Below are 16799 nucleotides of genomic sequence, written 5' to 3'. Positions count from 1 at the left end.
AAGTGAGATGAGTAAACCAGTATCTATGTGCCTGGAACTTTTGTGCTTATGTTGAAGTCGCAATTTATTTGATCACAACAAAGTTAAAGGCAAGCTTTTGCTCCTCACTAGTGTGGACATGGACCCTGGGACACAGAAAAAGAATCTGGCCTTGAGAGCTAGAAAGGGTATATGCAGTCAGGACTCCACCTGTAACTGACCCTAGTTTACTCTTAGCACAAAAACAATCTGCCTCTTTAAACACTCTTTTCTTCATCCCAAGTTTGACTTCCCACTGTTACAAGGCTTTCAGAAGACTTCTCAAGAGAGTAGAGGGTCACCTCAGGAAATGTCATGGCTTTTCTTAAGCTTTGTGGGTTTTATAAAGAATTGGTGCGACAATGTTGCTTTGGGAAAACTCACCAGCTATTTCACAGAATGGCTTCACATAGGACATTCTTCACAAGTACCCACAAAGGCAGGACTGAGGAAGCAGCCACCCTCTTCTTTCCCACTGAAAGACTGTGTGTTTAGCATCCCTTTTGCATTCCTAAAATGGGTGGCATTAGAAGCAGAGGGGAAGTGGAAAACAGTCTTTGGTTTTCTTTTCTGAAAGCAGAAAACAGTGCAATTAGTGGGAAATTTACTCATAATCTTGATCTTCAAAATCTTCTGCCCTTTCATCCCATTAAGAGCGCCTGCCTTTTCTTTTTAAAGGACATGGGGTGGGGGGTGGGGTAAGGGTAGGCAAAAAAAAAAAAAAAAAAGAAAAAAGAAAAAAAAAAAAAACAACCCTAGAAAATAGCCAGGCTACAAAATTCTCTTTAATGATGGAAGCTAATAAGAAATGGATCTGGTATTTCATCTAGCCTCTCAAATAATGGCTTCGTTGTTTTGATCTCCAAGTGTAAAGGAAGCTTTATATTCAGGGATGGGCGTCCCTGTCTCAAGCACCTGAGAGACTGCATTATTATATTTGAAACCATTTTAACAATGTCCCTTCCCAGAGTGTGAGGCCATTGCAGCTTTGATGTGGTTAGGCAATTTAGTACAATCATGTAATAGATTAAATTAGATTTCAGCTTCCTCAAAAGATTTGAAGAGCAACGTTAAATGAGTGCACCCATAATCTTGCAGTATTGGGAGTGCTTTCTGCTTTTCTATTTTACTTTTAGTAAAGGGCTACAGAGAAGGCAGAATTTCCTCTTCCTGTAACCTGAGCAGAAGCAGTGGAGACATTGCTGGGTTTGCTTCTGATGTGGCCACAAACGAGGAAGGAACCAAGTCTGAGTAAGAAAAGACAGAGCAAGCTCTGAGACAGAGTGGAAGAAACTGCTTCATGTCCACTAAATAAAAGTCACATGGTTGCTGATGGAGGGGGTCTTTGAACAAAGAGTTTGCAAGGAATTTAGAAGTAGACAGAGTTTTAACCCTAATTTACAGTGCCTTTGTTGCTAACCTCTGCAGAGGAATTTTAATCCAGCATTATGGTTGCTCTGAGAACATCCAAAGGCCTTCTTGATCTGTGTGATATGGCTGGAATTCATACATGCCCTCAGTACACACTTTTAATCACAAACAATGAAGGTAAATTTATTTTGTAGAAGGAAGCACCCATGTTTGAAGCACCCATGTTTGAAAGTGATGTATAATTGAGAGGCAGACAAAGTGATGAATCAGAGAAAGATTTGACAGAATAGGATATGTCCAACTATCATGAAAACAGAGAAGAAAGAGAGGCTACTTAAGAGAGAGCAACACACACACACACAGAGGAGGCAGTTTTCCGGGGAGAGTTTTACAGTAAGGTTACAGAAAGAACAAGTTAGACACAAGCAAAGACAGAACGAGCCAGAGAATGAGAATGAGACAGAAGATTAGAACAGATTGCTAGAGTTAGTTTGAGGCCAAGCAGAGCAGAAGCAGAGATAAGCCAGTTTGAGTCAGTCAGCTTAGAGAGGCACTTGAGCCAGACAGCTGAGTTGAATTTGCCAGCCAGAGTTCAGAAAGAAAGGGTGAGTTTATTTATCTCAGAGGCTGAAAACATTTTAGGCCTAGGTTAGACTCTATGGAGGCTAGAAGCTTCCAGACCTAGGCCTAGGTTAGCAGACAGAAGCAGTAAGCCTGGGACATGACAATTAATTCAGGGGAATAAAAGGTTCTTCAACAAACCTGCTTGAGCCTGTTCCCTGCTCCATAAAACTAAAATCACAGTACTAAAATTGAATGGTTATTGCAGGATTAAAGTGAGTTGATGTCAATAAAGTGGCTTTCAGAGTCAATACTTAATAAACACCTACTCACCTTCTGGCATGCAAGATTTGTCAATTAACATACAAGTGATGAATATGTATTTTTAAGACACATCCATTGAACTGATTGCTGGACACTGAATAAGACATACCTTCAATTAGGTGTTTGAGTCATCCAAGTTGAAAATATTTCTGAATGGGCTCCTGATACTCATTTCCATCATACTATAAACTTAGCAAATTGCCCCCTGTTCACCTGGCTGTTCACAGAAGAAGAGTCAGAAATGCAAATGATGCCTCTTTCCCTACCCCATGGAAATGAGCTGTCATAAAGTCCTCTGAGAGTCATCATGGAATCATAGATGATTAATTTCAGGAAAACTTGTTTAATCTGATTCTTAGCAGATTTGCTGAATCAATGCTGAGTCATGGCTCCAGCCATTACTCCTCTTGCTACCTTTATTATCTTTTTTTCTGTCTTTGACTTTTTAAAAATTTATTTGTCATCTATAACATTTTTTTAATTCCTTGAAAATTTCTTGCATGACCACAGTGAACCCCACTTCTCCCTGTAATGCCTCCCAGTTCCATGGCTCATCCCTAACCTTGTCTCCTTGACTTGACAGACTTAAATATGGAATGAAAAAGACACCAAGTGATTTGATTCCAATTTAGGCTGCCCACACAGGCATGGGTGTGGGCCATCTTCTAGGGCATGGTTGGCCTACCAGGAAACACAGCCTTAAAGAAAACTGACTTTCCTTCCATTAGTAGCCATCAGTTGTCAATAACTTCTTATCTGGTGGTGAGGGCTTGTGAACCATCCCACCCCAACCTATGTTGGAATTTTTAACTGGTTTGATGTTAGGCAAGTCTTGTGCAGGTAACCACAGCAGCTATGAAATAATCATGTCATGTCCAGAAGATAGCATTTTCTCGTGCCTCATACTTTAAGCTCCAACATTCTTTCTACTCCTACTTCTATGATGCTTTCTGAGTTTTGGCTCAAAAAAATATATATGCTTCTTAGTCCCAGCACTTTGAATAACAACAAAGGAAACTGACAGTGGAGTGAAGCTATATGTCTCACAGTTGAGTTAAGAATGCAAATCAAAACGACTCTGAGATTCCACCTTACACCCATCAGAATTACTAAGATAAAAAACTCAAGTGATAGCACATGCTGGTGAGGATGCAGAGAAAGGGGAACACTCTTTTACTTCTGGTGGGAGAGCAAACTTGTACAACCACTTTGGAAATCAATCTGGCGGCTTCTCAGAAAATTGGGTATAGTTGTACCTTAAGATCCAGCTATACCACTCCTGGGCATATCCCCAAAAGATGCTTCACCATCCAACAAGGATATTTGTTCATAGCAGTTCTACTCATAATAGCAGAAACTGGACACAACCCAGATGTCCCTCAACCAAAGAATAGATGAAGAAACTGTGGTACATTTACACAATGGAATACTACTCACTTATTAAAAACAAGGAAATCATGAAATGGGCAGACAGATGGATAGAATTAGAAAAGATCATCCTGAGTGAGGTAACCTAGACCCAGAAAGACACACTTGGTGTGTACATACTTATAAGCAGATATTAACCGTGTAGTACAGGATAACTGTACTACAATCCACAGACCCAAAGGAGCTAAGTAACAAGGAAGGCCCAGGGAGGATGCTTGAATCTCACTCAGAAGGGGGAAATAGAAAGCAGAAGGGGATGGAGGGAACAGGGTAGAAGAGAGAGAGGTGGAGGGAAATGAGAGTGGGGAGCAAATGTGGAGAGAGCAGGGGCAGGAGGACAGAGGGCTTGCAGAGAGAAGGGAAACCATAGGAGGGGGCATCTCTGAGACAAGATGGAGACCTGTGACAAGGTGGGCTTCTGGGAGAATGTGGGGGTGACTATTGCTTGAGACTCCTAGTAGCGGGGGTCATAGAGACTGAAAAAGACACTTTTCAGCCAGACAGAACTCCTAGTGGAGAGAGAAGAACACTAATCCATCCACAAAAATTTTGACCCCAAATTTACCTTGCCTACAAGATGTGCAGGGATAAAGATAGAGCATAGATTGAATTTTCCAACCAGTACCTGGCCTGACCAGGACTTTATGATAAAATCATTTCTAAGGGGAGAGAGCAAACCCCTGACACTATTAAGCGAACTCTGCTATGCTTGCAGACTGGAGCCTAGCATAGCTGCCCTTTGAGAGGCTCCACCCAGCAGTGGATCGAAACAGATGCTGAGACTCAGCCAAACATTGGGTGGAGTTCAGGGAGCCTAGTGGAAGAGTAGGTGGAAGGATAGAAGGACCCCGAGGGGACAGGAGCTCCACAAGAAGACTAACAGATTCAACTAATTTGGGGCCAGAGATGCTTGAGAAACTGGAGCACCGACCAAGGACCACCCATTTACTGGACCTAATACCTCTCCGCTTAAGTAGCTGATGGGCGGTTTGGTCTTCATGTGCGTTTCCTAGGAAGGGGAGGAGGAGCTGTCTCTGACATGGACTCTGCTGCCTGCTTTTAGATCACTTCCTACTGGCAGGGCTGACTTGCCTGGCCACAGTGAAAGAGGATACGCTCAGTCGCGATGTGACTTCATGTGCTAGGATGGGTTGATGAAGGGGAGGGCTCTCTTTTTCTGAGAAGTAGGGGAAGGGCACAGGGGAAGGAGGGAGGAAAGGTGGGACACGTAGGAGAGGATGGAGGGGATATGCTCAGGCTATAAATAAATAAGTAAATAAGTAAATAAGTAAATAAATAAATAAAAAACAAATTGAAAAAAATGAAGCGTAAGACAGTAGTGGTGCACACCTTTAATCACAGCACCAGGGAAGCAGAAACAGGCAGATCTCTGAGTCAGAAGCCAGCCTGCTCTACAGAACAAGTTTCCAGGACAGCCAAAGGTATACAGAGAAATGCTGTCTTGAAAAACTGGAAAAAAAAGGAGAGGCATAGAACTGAACAGAAAGTTTTTTAGAAGAAGAAATATAAATGGCCTCAAACCACTTCAAACAGTTCAAAACCCTCAGCCATTAGGGAAGTGGAGGTTAACAAGAGTTAAAGTTTCATTTCACCCTTGTCAGAATGTCTATCATAAGGACTATGACTGATTAACAAATGCTAGTATAAATGTGGGGAAAGGAAACTTTATGTACTTTTGCTGGGAGTATAAAGCAATACAGCCATTCTAGAAATTAATCTAAAGTATCTTAAAAAATGGATTAGAGCCTCCATATGCCTCAGCCGTGCAACTCCTGGGTGTGGGCCAAAAAGAAAATACAATAAAGAGGGACTTGCCAGTCACATCCAGTTTAGCGGAATATCACTTTTAGAGTAATTCTCTGAATTTTTCCAGTCTATTATTGTGTCTCCCTTTTCACATATGATTGTATCAATTTAACTTTATCGTTTCTTTTGGTTAATTTGTTACTTTTCTTTATAGTTTTAAATAACCAGCCTTTTGTTTCATTGATTCTTTTCTTGCTGCTTAAATTAGTTTTCATTTATATTTTCCTAGTTTCTACCATCACCTTCATTCTTTCTCTGCATCTATCTACTGCTTTGGAGATTGGCTTGTTCTTGTGTTTCTACTGCCTTAGGATCACCATCAGGGTTTGTACTCGAGATCTCTTTGATTTTCTAGTGTAAACACTTAGAGCTATGAACATCCCTCTCAAGTCTGCCTTCACTGTATCCCACAGACTTGGATGTATTGTATTGTGCTTTGACTTTTACCTAATTCAAATAATCCATCATAACCCTCTATATTCTCACAGTTCATTATTTAATAGTGATCTCTGTGAGTCTGAATATTTTCTGTAGTCTTTATTTCCATCAATTTCTAGCTTTATACCATTGTAAAATACAGGATGCTCTTTCAATATTCTTATATTGCTGAGAATTTCTTTGTGTCCTAATATGTGATCTGTTTTCGAGAAGGCCCTATGGGCTGGGTACAGTGTGTGTTCCTTTGATGTTTGATAGAATGATCTGTAGATATCTATTTGGTCAAAATGATATATGGTGTCATTTGAGTCTAGTGTTTAGTGGATGTGTGTGTGTATGTGTGTGTGTGTCTGATTTGCCTAATGGTGAAGGTAGGATAACAAAGTCACTCACTTTTGCTGGGTTGGGGTTAATGTGTGATTTTAAATTGAGTAGTGTTTGCTTTATGAAATTGGATGAGCCTATGTTTCATGAATATATGTTTACATGTAATTTTCTCTTGATGGATTGTTTTTGTGATCAGTATAAATTAACATCCTTTACTTTTTTTCTGAAAGGGTTTAGTTTGAAGTTAATTTTTAAAAAATCTGGATATTAGAATAGAAATACTTGCTTTCTGGTTCCATTTGCTTGGAATACTGTTTTACAACCTTTTACCTTACGCAACAAAAATAGAGTTTCTGTTTTCTAATTCAGTTTGCTAGAATATGTTGTTTGATGGGGAGATTGAAACCACTAATATTCAGGGCTATTATTGAAAAGTAATATAGCTCCTTGTCATTTTGTTGATTTTATACTATCTAGTAATTTCTTAATCTTCTTTTGCTTAATGGACATCTTAGAATAATTGATTATTCTTTTTCCTCTTGTAGTCTGAATTATGCTTATATTTCTCTTCAGAAAGAAGTACTTTCCAGTTTCTTCTGCAGAGCTGGCTTGGTGGTCACATAGTCTTGTTTTTATCATAGGAAAAAATTTTCAACTTCAATAATATATAAAGTTTTTCTGTGTATGTTTGACTGGGTTGGAAGCTGTGAACTTTCAGTTTAAGAGACACAAGTCCAAACCCTTCTCTCTTTTCTGATGTGGATTGAAAACTCAGCAGTTACTCTGATGGACTTGTCTTGATATGTGACAAGGCCATTGTTTTTGTTTGTTTGTTTTTACAGATTTCAACATAATTTCTTAGCATATATTTTCTGCACATTCATTACTATAACTGGTGCTATCTGTTTAGTGTTTTGTGTGCCAATTATATCTGGTAGGCTTCTCTTTCCCTAAATTTGAGGAATTTTCTTCAATGATTTTGTTAAAAATATTTTATAGCCTTTGTGTGAGATTCTTATTATAACCCTATAATTTATAGATTTTGTTTTTTCATAATATTCCAAGGTTATTGCATGGTCCCTTTATGCATTAAAAATTATTATTTACTTTGACTAAACTAGTATTATCTTTTTAGTGGATTGCTATGGAGATTACAGTATATATTATAAAATTTGCTACTAAAATATTTACCACTTTATGCCAAATGTAAAGACATACAACTACATAAGTCTATCTCAATGATATTGCTGTAGTTTTCATATGTGTCTTATAGACTCTATAAATAATATCATGAATTTTTGCTTTACATGAGATTGATGACAAAAATCAATACTATGTCGCATCTTTTAGATTTATCCAGGAATTTATCACTTCTGGTGAATATTTGTTCTCTGAAGATCTGAATTTTCTCATATTCTTAAAAAGACTCACTTAATTTTTTTTTTTTTTTGCTTTATGTGTATGTATGCTTAGCTGCATGTATGTGTTTGTACCATCGGCAGGCCTGATGACCCCCAGAGGCACCAAGGGATTATTAGGTTTCCTGGAACTGGAGTTACAGATGAGTTCTCTGAGGGAGCAGTGCGTGATTTTAACTCTCTGCAGCCCCCATTTTCAGGCTCTTACTCCATGGTATTTAGGAACCTTTTTATTTGAGATATTTGTTATGAAGTGAAAAATTCTTAGCTTATTGTCTCTAAAGAAGTCTTTTCACTTTTATTCTTAAGAAGTAATTTTGCAAGGTCACAGTCATGGACTCATAATCATTTTTTTTTTTCAGGGTGAAAAGGAAACTCCTGCACTGGCTTCTGGTCTTTAGGAGTTCTGGTGATAGGTAAGGAATCGTATGAGTCTTTGGTGTGTCCTTTTTTTCTGGCTGCTGCTCAGTGTCTTTAGTTTTTGGTAGTTTTTAAGACATTGAGGCGAGAGTTTCTTCATAATTTTGTGGGTTAAGTTCACTGAACTTTTCAAATATATAAATTTGTATCTTTCAGGAAATAAGGTGAAACTCCCACCAGTTTTCTTTCATATAATTTTTCTGTTTCTTTCTTCTTTCCTGCAAGTCCAATTCCATGTAATGTAGACAATCTGATATTCTCTCTGTTTTTTTTTTTTCCCATGTCTTCTTCAGAGTGAATATTCTCAATTAAATAAAAATATGACTAGAAAAGATCATCCTGAGTGAGGTATCCCAGAAACAGAAAGACACACACGGTATATACTCACTTATAATTGGATACTAGACATAATATAGGATAAACACACTAAAGAATCTGTACATGTAAAGAAGCTGAGGTAAAAGGAGGACCCTGGTAAGATGATCAATTCTCACTCAGAAAGGCAAATGGGATGGACATTGGAAGAAGGAGAAAACAGGGAACAGGACAGGAGCCTACCAAAGAGGGCCTCTGAAAGACTTCACCCAGCAGTGTATCAAAGCAGATGCTGAGACTCATAACCAAACTCTGGGCAGAGTGCAGGGAATCTTAGGAAAGACAGGAGATAGTAAGACCTGGAGAGTACAGGAGCTCCACAAGGAGAGCAACAGAACCAAAATATCTGGGCCCAGGGGTCTTTTCTGAGACTGACACTCCAACCAAGGACCTTTCATGGATATAATCTAGAAACCATGCTCAGATGTAGTTCATGGCAGCTCAGTATCCAAGTGGGTACCCTAGTAAAGGGAACAAGGACTGTCTCTGACATGAACTCAGTGACTAGCTCTTTGATCGCCTCCCCCTGACGGGGGAGCAGTTTTGCCAGGCCACAGAAGAGGACAATGCAGCCAGTCCTGGTGAGACCTGATAAGCTAGGGTCAGATGGAAGGGGAAGTCCTCTATCTGTGGACTTGGAGAGGGGCATGGGAGGAGATGAGGGAGTGAGGGTGGGATTGGGAGGTATTGAGGGAGGGGTATATAGCTGGGACACAAAGTGAATAAACTGTACTTAATACAAAAATAAAAATTTATTTAAAAAACATTTATATAAGTTAAAAAGTGCAAACCATTGTCACAGTAAATTCTACCAGAGTGGACGCAGGACTAGCCACAGGATTATCAACATGGATTGCTGCAGCCATGAATCATCTGAAGGAATGGGCGGGCATGGGAGTGTTAGCAGGCCTTCTGGTGTTGGTCTCCTTGGTTTGCCTGTGGTATATATGCAAGATTAGAGTCTCACAACAGTGTGATGCAGCCATGATCATTCAGGCCTTTACAGCCATTGAAGCAGGACATTCTCCCCAAGCATGGTTGGATACCATAAAAAGCTAAAATGATACGCTCAGGATGCGAGGCTAAGCACTGCACTCAGGGTCAGCCGCTTTGGACCCAGAGAAGAGCATGTCTGATTGCATGCTGGTTGATGCCCCAGGTCCCGCCTCTGAGAAAAAGGTATCAGATGGGTCTGATGCTCTTTGGGTGGATGACACCTAAATGAACATCTGTACAAAGTCCCAATTTATTTCTAATATCAGAGATCAGACCTCTACTCTTGCCTGATGCGTCTAAAACAAAAAGGGGGAACTGTAGAGAGCTGCGGAATGCTATGCCTTAAAGATGGAGCTGGTTTCCGCCTTCCACTTTCCCGATGGTGAGTGCTCTCTGTCACAAACAACTCCACATTTGGCTAAGGCCGAGGATCTGGCTTGCTTCCATGTATGTGGACCTATCTGCATTGCCCCCGTGGCACGCCTGGGTTGGCTACCCAGAGGCTATTTAAGCTGTGGGCTGGCTCTCCCCGGGGTCCGAGGATTGTTCAATGTTCCTGAATAAACAGCATTTAAAAAAAAAAAAAAAAAAAAACACCAAGTGATGAGCTTACATTGATTTTTAAATGAAAAAAAAATCAGGCTATGTTGATATACTAACTTGTGTTGTCATTATTAAAGTCTTATTTAGGCAACCATATTGTTGAGATTTTATGGTAGCAGCTTTCCTATTATACCTAGAAGACATTATTTAATAGCAAGACTACTGGTTCCCTGGTTCTTACAGTTTTACCACCCTCTCTTCTGTGATTTTTCTGGGCCTTATGTATAGTGGTTGCATTATAATTTTTTTTTGGGGGGGTTACTAGGTACTCCATGTTAACCTAGTCTTGACATTTTAAACAGGAGTATCTCTAATAGTCTCAATCCATTCCCAAAGGAAGCTTACTTGTTAGGGGTTGCTAATTCTAAGTTCTGAGCCATTTAGGATTGGTTAATGTTGATTATCTTGTCTTTTGGGAATGGTTCACTTTTTCACATTTCTTTGTATGTCACATGATTATGAATTGTGTCAATGTCCAATTCATTGTTATTAAATTGTGTAGACTCAGGATTTTATATATGTTAGGGAGTACATTGTTTCTGTTGATCTGAAATTATTTCAACTTCGTTTGAAGCTCTGCAAGTTTTTGTGTAGTTCTCTTGTTCTTGCCAGTTAATGATTTGCCTGCTCTATACATGATACAGATGTCAGTCCAGGATTTGGATAGAGTTTATGTAGAAACTGCAGATTCACACAATTGCTTAGTATTTGAGACTTGTCCACATAGTAGAAATGGTTACAGTGATCTCTGTTTCTCTAGTTTTTTTTCAGGACAGAAAGATTGTGGGATATCTATAGGAATCTTGGTTATTTGGTTGCATCAACTGTGACCTATTCTTGGAGTTACATCTGGTAAAACAATGACAATGATGCTTACTGAGATCTTCTCTTCTTTCCAGAATCTCTTTTCTGTTTTTCAGTCTCTAGTAATCAGTTATTTTATTAAACATTGTCTAGGGAATATAGGGCTGAGGTGGCTGGTTCAGTTAATGCTTGCACAACTGTACTCAATGGATCCCATTATATCAAACTTGAATGGCTCACATTCACAGGAAATACCAATAAAATGTTGAAATACATTTTAAAAGATATGATTGTGTATATATTCATTTAATCAAGGAAGTACAGGTGATTCATGTCTAAATACATGTCACAGTCTAGTGAAGACCACTAGAATCAGAACGTGCACCATTGCATTATTAAGTCTCACATGAGAAATAAAACAATGATAAATTAAATGAATGGTAAAAACTATTAATACCAATAAATGGTAACTATGAAGACAGCAGAGTAAAGCTATGATCAGCTTAAGGCAATGGGAGTAATTCAATGCAACACAGTGTTCTCTGTAAACCTTTAAGTTAAAGTGTTCTGATTATCTTTCTGAACCACGGTAGACATTATGGATGTAACACATAGCTTTCTTAGAAATGGAGTTCATATCCTGAAAAGACTCTATAAAGTATTAATATCTTAATTAAAATCGAAAGCCTTTAATATCTTACATGGTAGTATCTACTGGTAAGTTGATATCTATACAACTTTCACCCTCATTTTTTAGAGAAGTGTGTCTGTGTGTGTGTGTGTGTGTGTGTGTTACTGATAGTTGAGGCTAGCTTGAACTACATATTGAGATGCTAACTCCAAAGTAAAACAGTAACAAAAGCAAAGTCATCAAAAAAATGAAAAGCGTTCTGCAAATTCTTTATTGGAAACAGTCATTTTCCCACTGACCTTGTTTTGGGGGACTCTTTCTCTGCTTAATGTATCTTCCTTGTTCTTGGTTAAGTGGTCAGGTTGGGGGGATTGGACATAGGGGCTGCTTCTAAGGCCTAAGAACTCAAGTGGATAGGGCCTGGAAAATTATATTCTATACCAGAAGGCCAAATTTCTTTTTTGTGGTCCAATGATTTATGTTTAGTTCTTGCTGCATGCTCCGAGTAGCTCTTTCTTTGACTTTGAAAATGGCAGAACTTTTCAGTTTCATGAGGTCCCATTTATTGATTGTTGATCTTAGAGCCTGTGCTGTTGATGTTCTGTTCAGGAAGTTTTCTCCTGTACCAATGAGTTCTAGGGTATTCCCCACTTTTTTTTCTAGCCGATTTAATGTGTCTGGTTTTATGTTGAGGTCTTTGATCCACTTGGACTTCAGTTTTGTGCAGGGTGATAAGTATGGATCTATTTTCATTTTTCTACATGTAGACATCCAGTTGGACCAGCACCATTTGTTGAAGATGCTATCTTTTTTTTTCCATTGTATGTTTTTGGCACCTTTGTCAAAGATCAGGTGTCCATAAGTGTGTGGGTTTATTTCTGGGTCCTCTGTTCGGTTCCATTAATCCACTTTTCTTTTCTCCAAGTAACAAACATTAATGACAATGGAGAGCCAGACTTATGAAAGATCAAGATTCGGTGGATTCCGTGGATAACCCAGTATTAGTCCTCATTTTACAATCAAAAAGAGAATGACTTCCATTGGAGTCATTTTGTAATACAGGCTATTTACCTTCCATTGGCAAAATATGACTATTATTTAGTCTTTCTACAATTTCAACTAATTGTACTATGGACTACATTGAAGACTAATTTCAGAGGAAAACATGGTCTCATGAGGCACCATCTCTTAGGTTACACATTCTGTCTTTTAAAAAATAATGTTGTCTCTGTATGTTCTATGTTTTGAACATGAATCTTTTCCTAAGGCACGCCTTTATTATTTTTAGCAAACCCAGTTTGTCTTTAAAATTCCTAGTTTCTATACCTATACCTACTTCAGTGAAGTAGCTTTCGGCTCTAACATTTGTCCAAGTTTGATTTAAAAAAATAAACTAATTAAAACACCATAAAAAAAAGAAAATGGCAGAACTGTTATAATTTCTGGTAAGAGCAGATAAAGCAGGAAAAGCTTTAACAAAAGGAGGAAGCTCAGATGAGCTATGAAATCAGGTGTGCATTTGAATTCAACACCACATCACCATGCAATTGTGCAAAATCAACCAATGATTCCACTTGGTTTAGCCCACTCTTCATTTGGGACATGGGGCTGCTATTAGCTGTATCAGGAGTTGTTTTTAAGACTGAATAAAGTAATGCATCACTCCATTAGACTGAAGCAAGAGGGCATCTCAGTGTTGCTCACTTGAAGGGATGTTGTAGGCATTTGGCATAGGGTGTGATATGTAGTAGGTGCTGAGTAAGCATTAGCTACTTGAGTCAATTGAATAGGTTAGTATCTGGGGCATAAAATTTGTAACACAAAGCAGCCCTTCCCTTTCTTATGTCACCAACTAATGATGAGGAGACAGGATGGTGCTTGAGAAGGCACTGGTAGGACACTCTAGTTAGACATTAAAAGAAGCTTCCCAGCATTCAAAATCCAGGCAGGAAGCAGCTGGCGATTGTCACCAGAAGGAAGATATCTCTAGATCTATGAGGTCGGCTTCAGGTAATATTGTGATAAACGTTAATCATTATTATTTTTACAACACACCGCATAGGTATATTTCACATCTTTCAAAGCATGTTGCAAAGTTTTGATTTTGCTTGTGTTTTTAGGATGGACTAAAAGAAAATCTGTAGAAATTTCATGGACATTAATAATGTACACACGTTGTGTATGTTTGTCTGTAGATATGAATTTGTTTCTGTTTGGCTGACAGTTGAATACATCATGCAAAGAGCTAAAGTCTGAGAACCTGAAATTGTTTGGTTCCATAACTTGAGTTTTTGAGAATCAATTGTCTTGGCTTGAATCTTTCTCCTCACTATGGACTGTAAAGCCTTGAAGAAAATAGTTGCCTTGTGTCTTCATTTCCTTGTCTGAAAACTTTGGTGATGGCCTATATTTTACAGGGTTAGTTGTTTACTTACGATATATTTCTTCTTACTGTATCTAAATAGGTTTGTATTCTGGAGGCTTGGACTACAAGGTGGAAACTTTTATAAGGTTGAAAAGAATTAATGAATATAAAACACTTATATTAGTACCTGTCATAAAAAGCAATCAATGAGAGGTTTTGACCTTAAAAATGATCAATAGTATTTTCTGTGGCTTAACATAGCCTGGATTTCAGCATGTGAAAACGGAGCTATGATAATTCAGAAAATACTATTTTTTTTCCCTCTCCAGCCTTGGCTTTTGGTAGGATGGACTTGCCAAAGACTCTGGTGAGCTGATTTCCAGCTAACAAAAGGTAAGTTTGTCTCAGTAAATTCCATCTTTCCTGGCTTGATTTTTCTTACTTGTAAATGGTGAATGTGTGTCAGAGGATGTGATTTTTCTGGGTGATGGAATTTATAAGGGAGGGGGACAAATACTGATTTATTATCATTCCTATTATATCATATGCAGCAAATTTTAATGACTTGTAATGATTTTCCTGAGGTATTCCTAAAAATGAAATAACTCTCAAGACTTTCCAGTTGGAGGGCCTTTTAGCAATAGAGCCTCTTGAAGGTGAATATTATTTAGATTAGTAAATTTTCATGGAAAACCACCAAACATGCCGTGATAGCTAAAAAATAAAGTGTACTCATTCTTGCAAATGGTCCTCATTCTGCATGGAAGAATCTGGTGAATTAAGCAAGAATGTACTGTAAAGGCAGAAATGTCACTAAATAGGTGACCTCCTTCAACAAGTTTACTTGTTTGCTTTTGAATCCATTGTAGAGCAGGAGTGAAATCGACATTTTGGATATTTGGTTCAATACAAACACTAAAGTTTTTTTTTTTTTTTTTTTTTTTTTTTTAATAAATATGCAAGTGGAAAAAGAAGCATTTGCTAGTTTACTTCTAGGCTGGGAATTTATAGGTTTATTCTCATTTCCAGCAATGACCTTCCATATGTTTCTGGAATTCTTTGTAATCTGTCCATGACTGAATCTGAGGACATTCTACTGAAATGTCCTTAAATTGTGTTTTCTTATAGTACAAAGGACTAGAGTTGATCTAGTTGGGAGGGCCTAGTATTACATGACATTTCTGACTCAAAGCTGAAAATCTTGGTGTTTTAATCCAGGTGTACAAGTTCTGTGAAGAAAGTTTGGTGTGATAAACAAAAGAAGGCTCAATATACCTGGCAATTGGAGTATGGTTTCAAGTCTGGGAGATCTGTGAAGACCAATGGCTATCACAGTCTTTAGAGGGATAATCATAGACAGTTTACTACATCAGGCATGTGCTTCATGGCTGTCCTTGTGTGTGAGAAGTTGAGCTGCATGAAATGGACACAGTGACGCTTATTTAAGAAACACCCCGTGAACAGCTAAGTAATACTCCATTGTGTAAATATAACACATTTTTTTTAATATCTATTCTTCAGTTGAGGGACATCTAGGTTGTTTCCAGTTTCTGACTGTTATGAACATTGTTGAGCAATTTGTTCTTGTGGTAGGATGAAACGTCCTTTGGGTTTATGCACAAGGATGGTATGCCTGGGTCTTGAGGTAGATCGATTCCCAATTTTCTGAGATACCACCATATTGATTTCCAAAGTGGCTGTACAAATTGCACTCCCACCAGCAGTGGAGGAGTGTTCCTCTTGCTCTACATCCTTAACCAACATGAGCTGTCACTTGTGTTTCTGATCTTAGCCATTCTGAGAGGTGTAAGATGAAATCTAAAAGTTGTTTTGATTTGCATTTCCCTGATGGCTAAGGATGCTGAACCTTTCTTTCTATCTTTTTCTTTTCTTTTCTTTTCTTTTCTTTTCTTTTCTTTTCTTTTCTTTTCTTTTCTTTTCTTTTCTTTTCTTTTCCTTCTTTCTCCTTCCTTCCTTCCTTCCTTCCTTCCTTTCTATTAAATTTTAAATTTTATTTTATATTTGTTATTTACTTTACATCCTGAGAGAGCCCCTTCCCTTCCCTCCTCCCAGTCCTCCCACTTTCCCTATTTTCCCCTTCCTCTCTCCCTTTCCCCCCAGAAAAAAGAAGCTTCCCTCCTCTCCCCTCTCTATAATAACCTTCCCCAGCACATCAAATCACATCAGGACTGAGCATATCTTCATCCCCTGAGGCCAGGCAAGGTAGCACTGCCAGGGGAAAGTGATCCAAAAGCAGACAATAGAGTCCATGTTAGAAAAAGCACCCCTCCTCTACTTGGCCAGTGCCCCATATGGAGACCAGGTCGCCCCTCTGCTACATGTATGCAGGGGCCCTAGGTCCAGATCATGCATGTTCCTTAGTTTATGCCTCAGTCTCTGGAAGTCCCCATGGGACTGGGTTAGTTGTCTCTGTTGGTTTTCTTGTGAGGTTCCTGTCCCTTCCATGTTCTTCCATCTTTTCCCCAACACTTCCACAGGACCCCCAGAGTTCTGCCCCATGCTTGGATGCAAGTCCCAGCATCTGTCTCAAATTTCTGCTGGCTGGAGCCTCCCAGAAGATGGTCAAGTTAAGCTCCTGTCTGAAAGCATAGCAGAGTATCATTATTAGTGTCAGGAGCTAGCTCTCTGCAGTGGACTGGGTCTCAGTTTGGGCCAATTATTGGTTGGACTTTCCCTCAGTCTTTGTTCCCTCTTTATCCCTGCACTTCTTGTAGGGAGGGTAATTTTTGGATCATGGGTTTTGATGGTGGATTGTTGTTACCCTCCTTCCAAGTGGATATTAGACCTATAGTACAGGATAATCATCCTACAATCCACAGACCCAAAGAAGCTAAGTAATAAGGAGAGCCCAAGGGGTGTGTGTGTATGCTGG

General features: G+C 38.9%; 1 long non-coding RNA gene across 1 annotated transcript; it reads left to right on the top strand.

The window, feature by feature from the left end:
- The first annotated feature begins 8075 nt into the window (after positions 1-8075).
- Positions 8076-15353, top strand: LOC132646752 (uncharacterized). Its single transcript, XR_009584999.1, has 3 exons — positions 8076-8128; positions 14236-14299; positions 15125-15353. It is a non-coding gene; the product is annotated as an uncharacterized LOC132646752 (long non-coding RNA).
- The last annotated feature ends 1446 nt before the right edge of the window (positions 15354-16799 follow it).

Source organism: Meriones unguiculatus, chromosome 12 (genome assembly GCF_030254825.1).
Source record: "Meriones unguiculatus strain TT.TT164.6M chromosome 12, Bangor_MerUng_6.1, whole genome shotgun sequence".
Classification (NCBI taxonomy): domain Eukaryota; kingdom Metazoa; phylum Chordata; class Mammalia; order Rodentia; family Muridae; genus Meriones; species Meriones unguiculatus.
The sequence above is the reverse complement of the archived record's forward strand: the minus strand, read 5'-3'. Positions and strand labels throughout refer to the sequence as shown.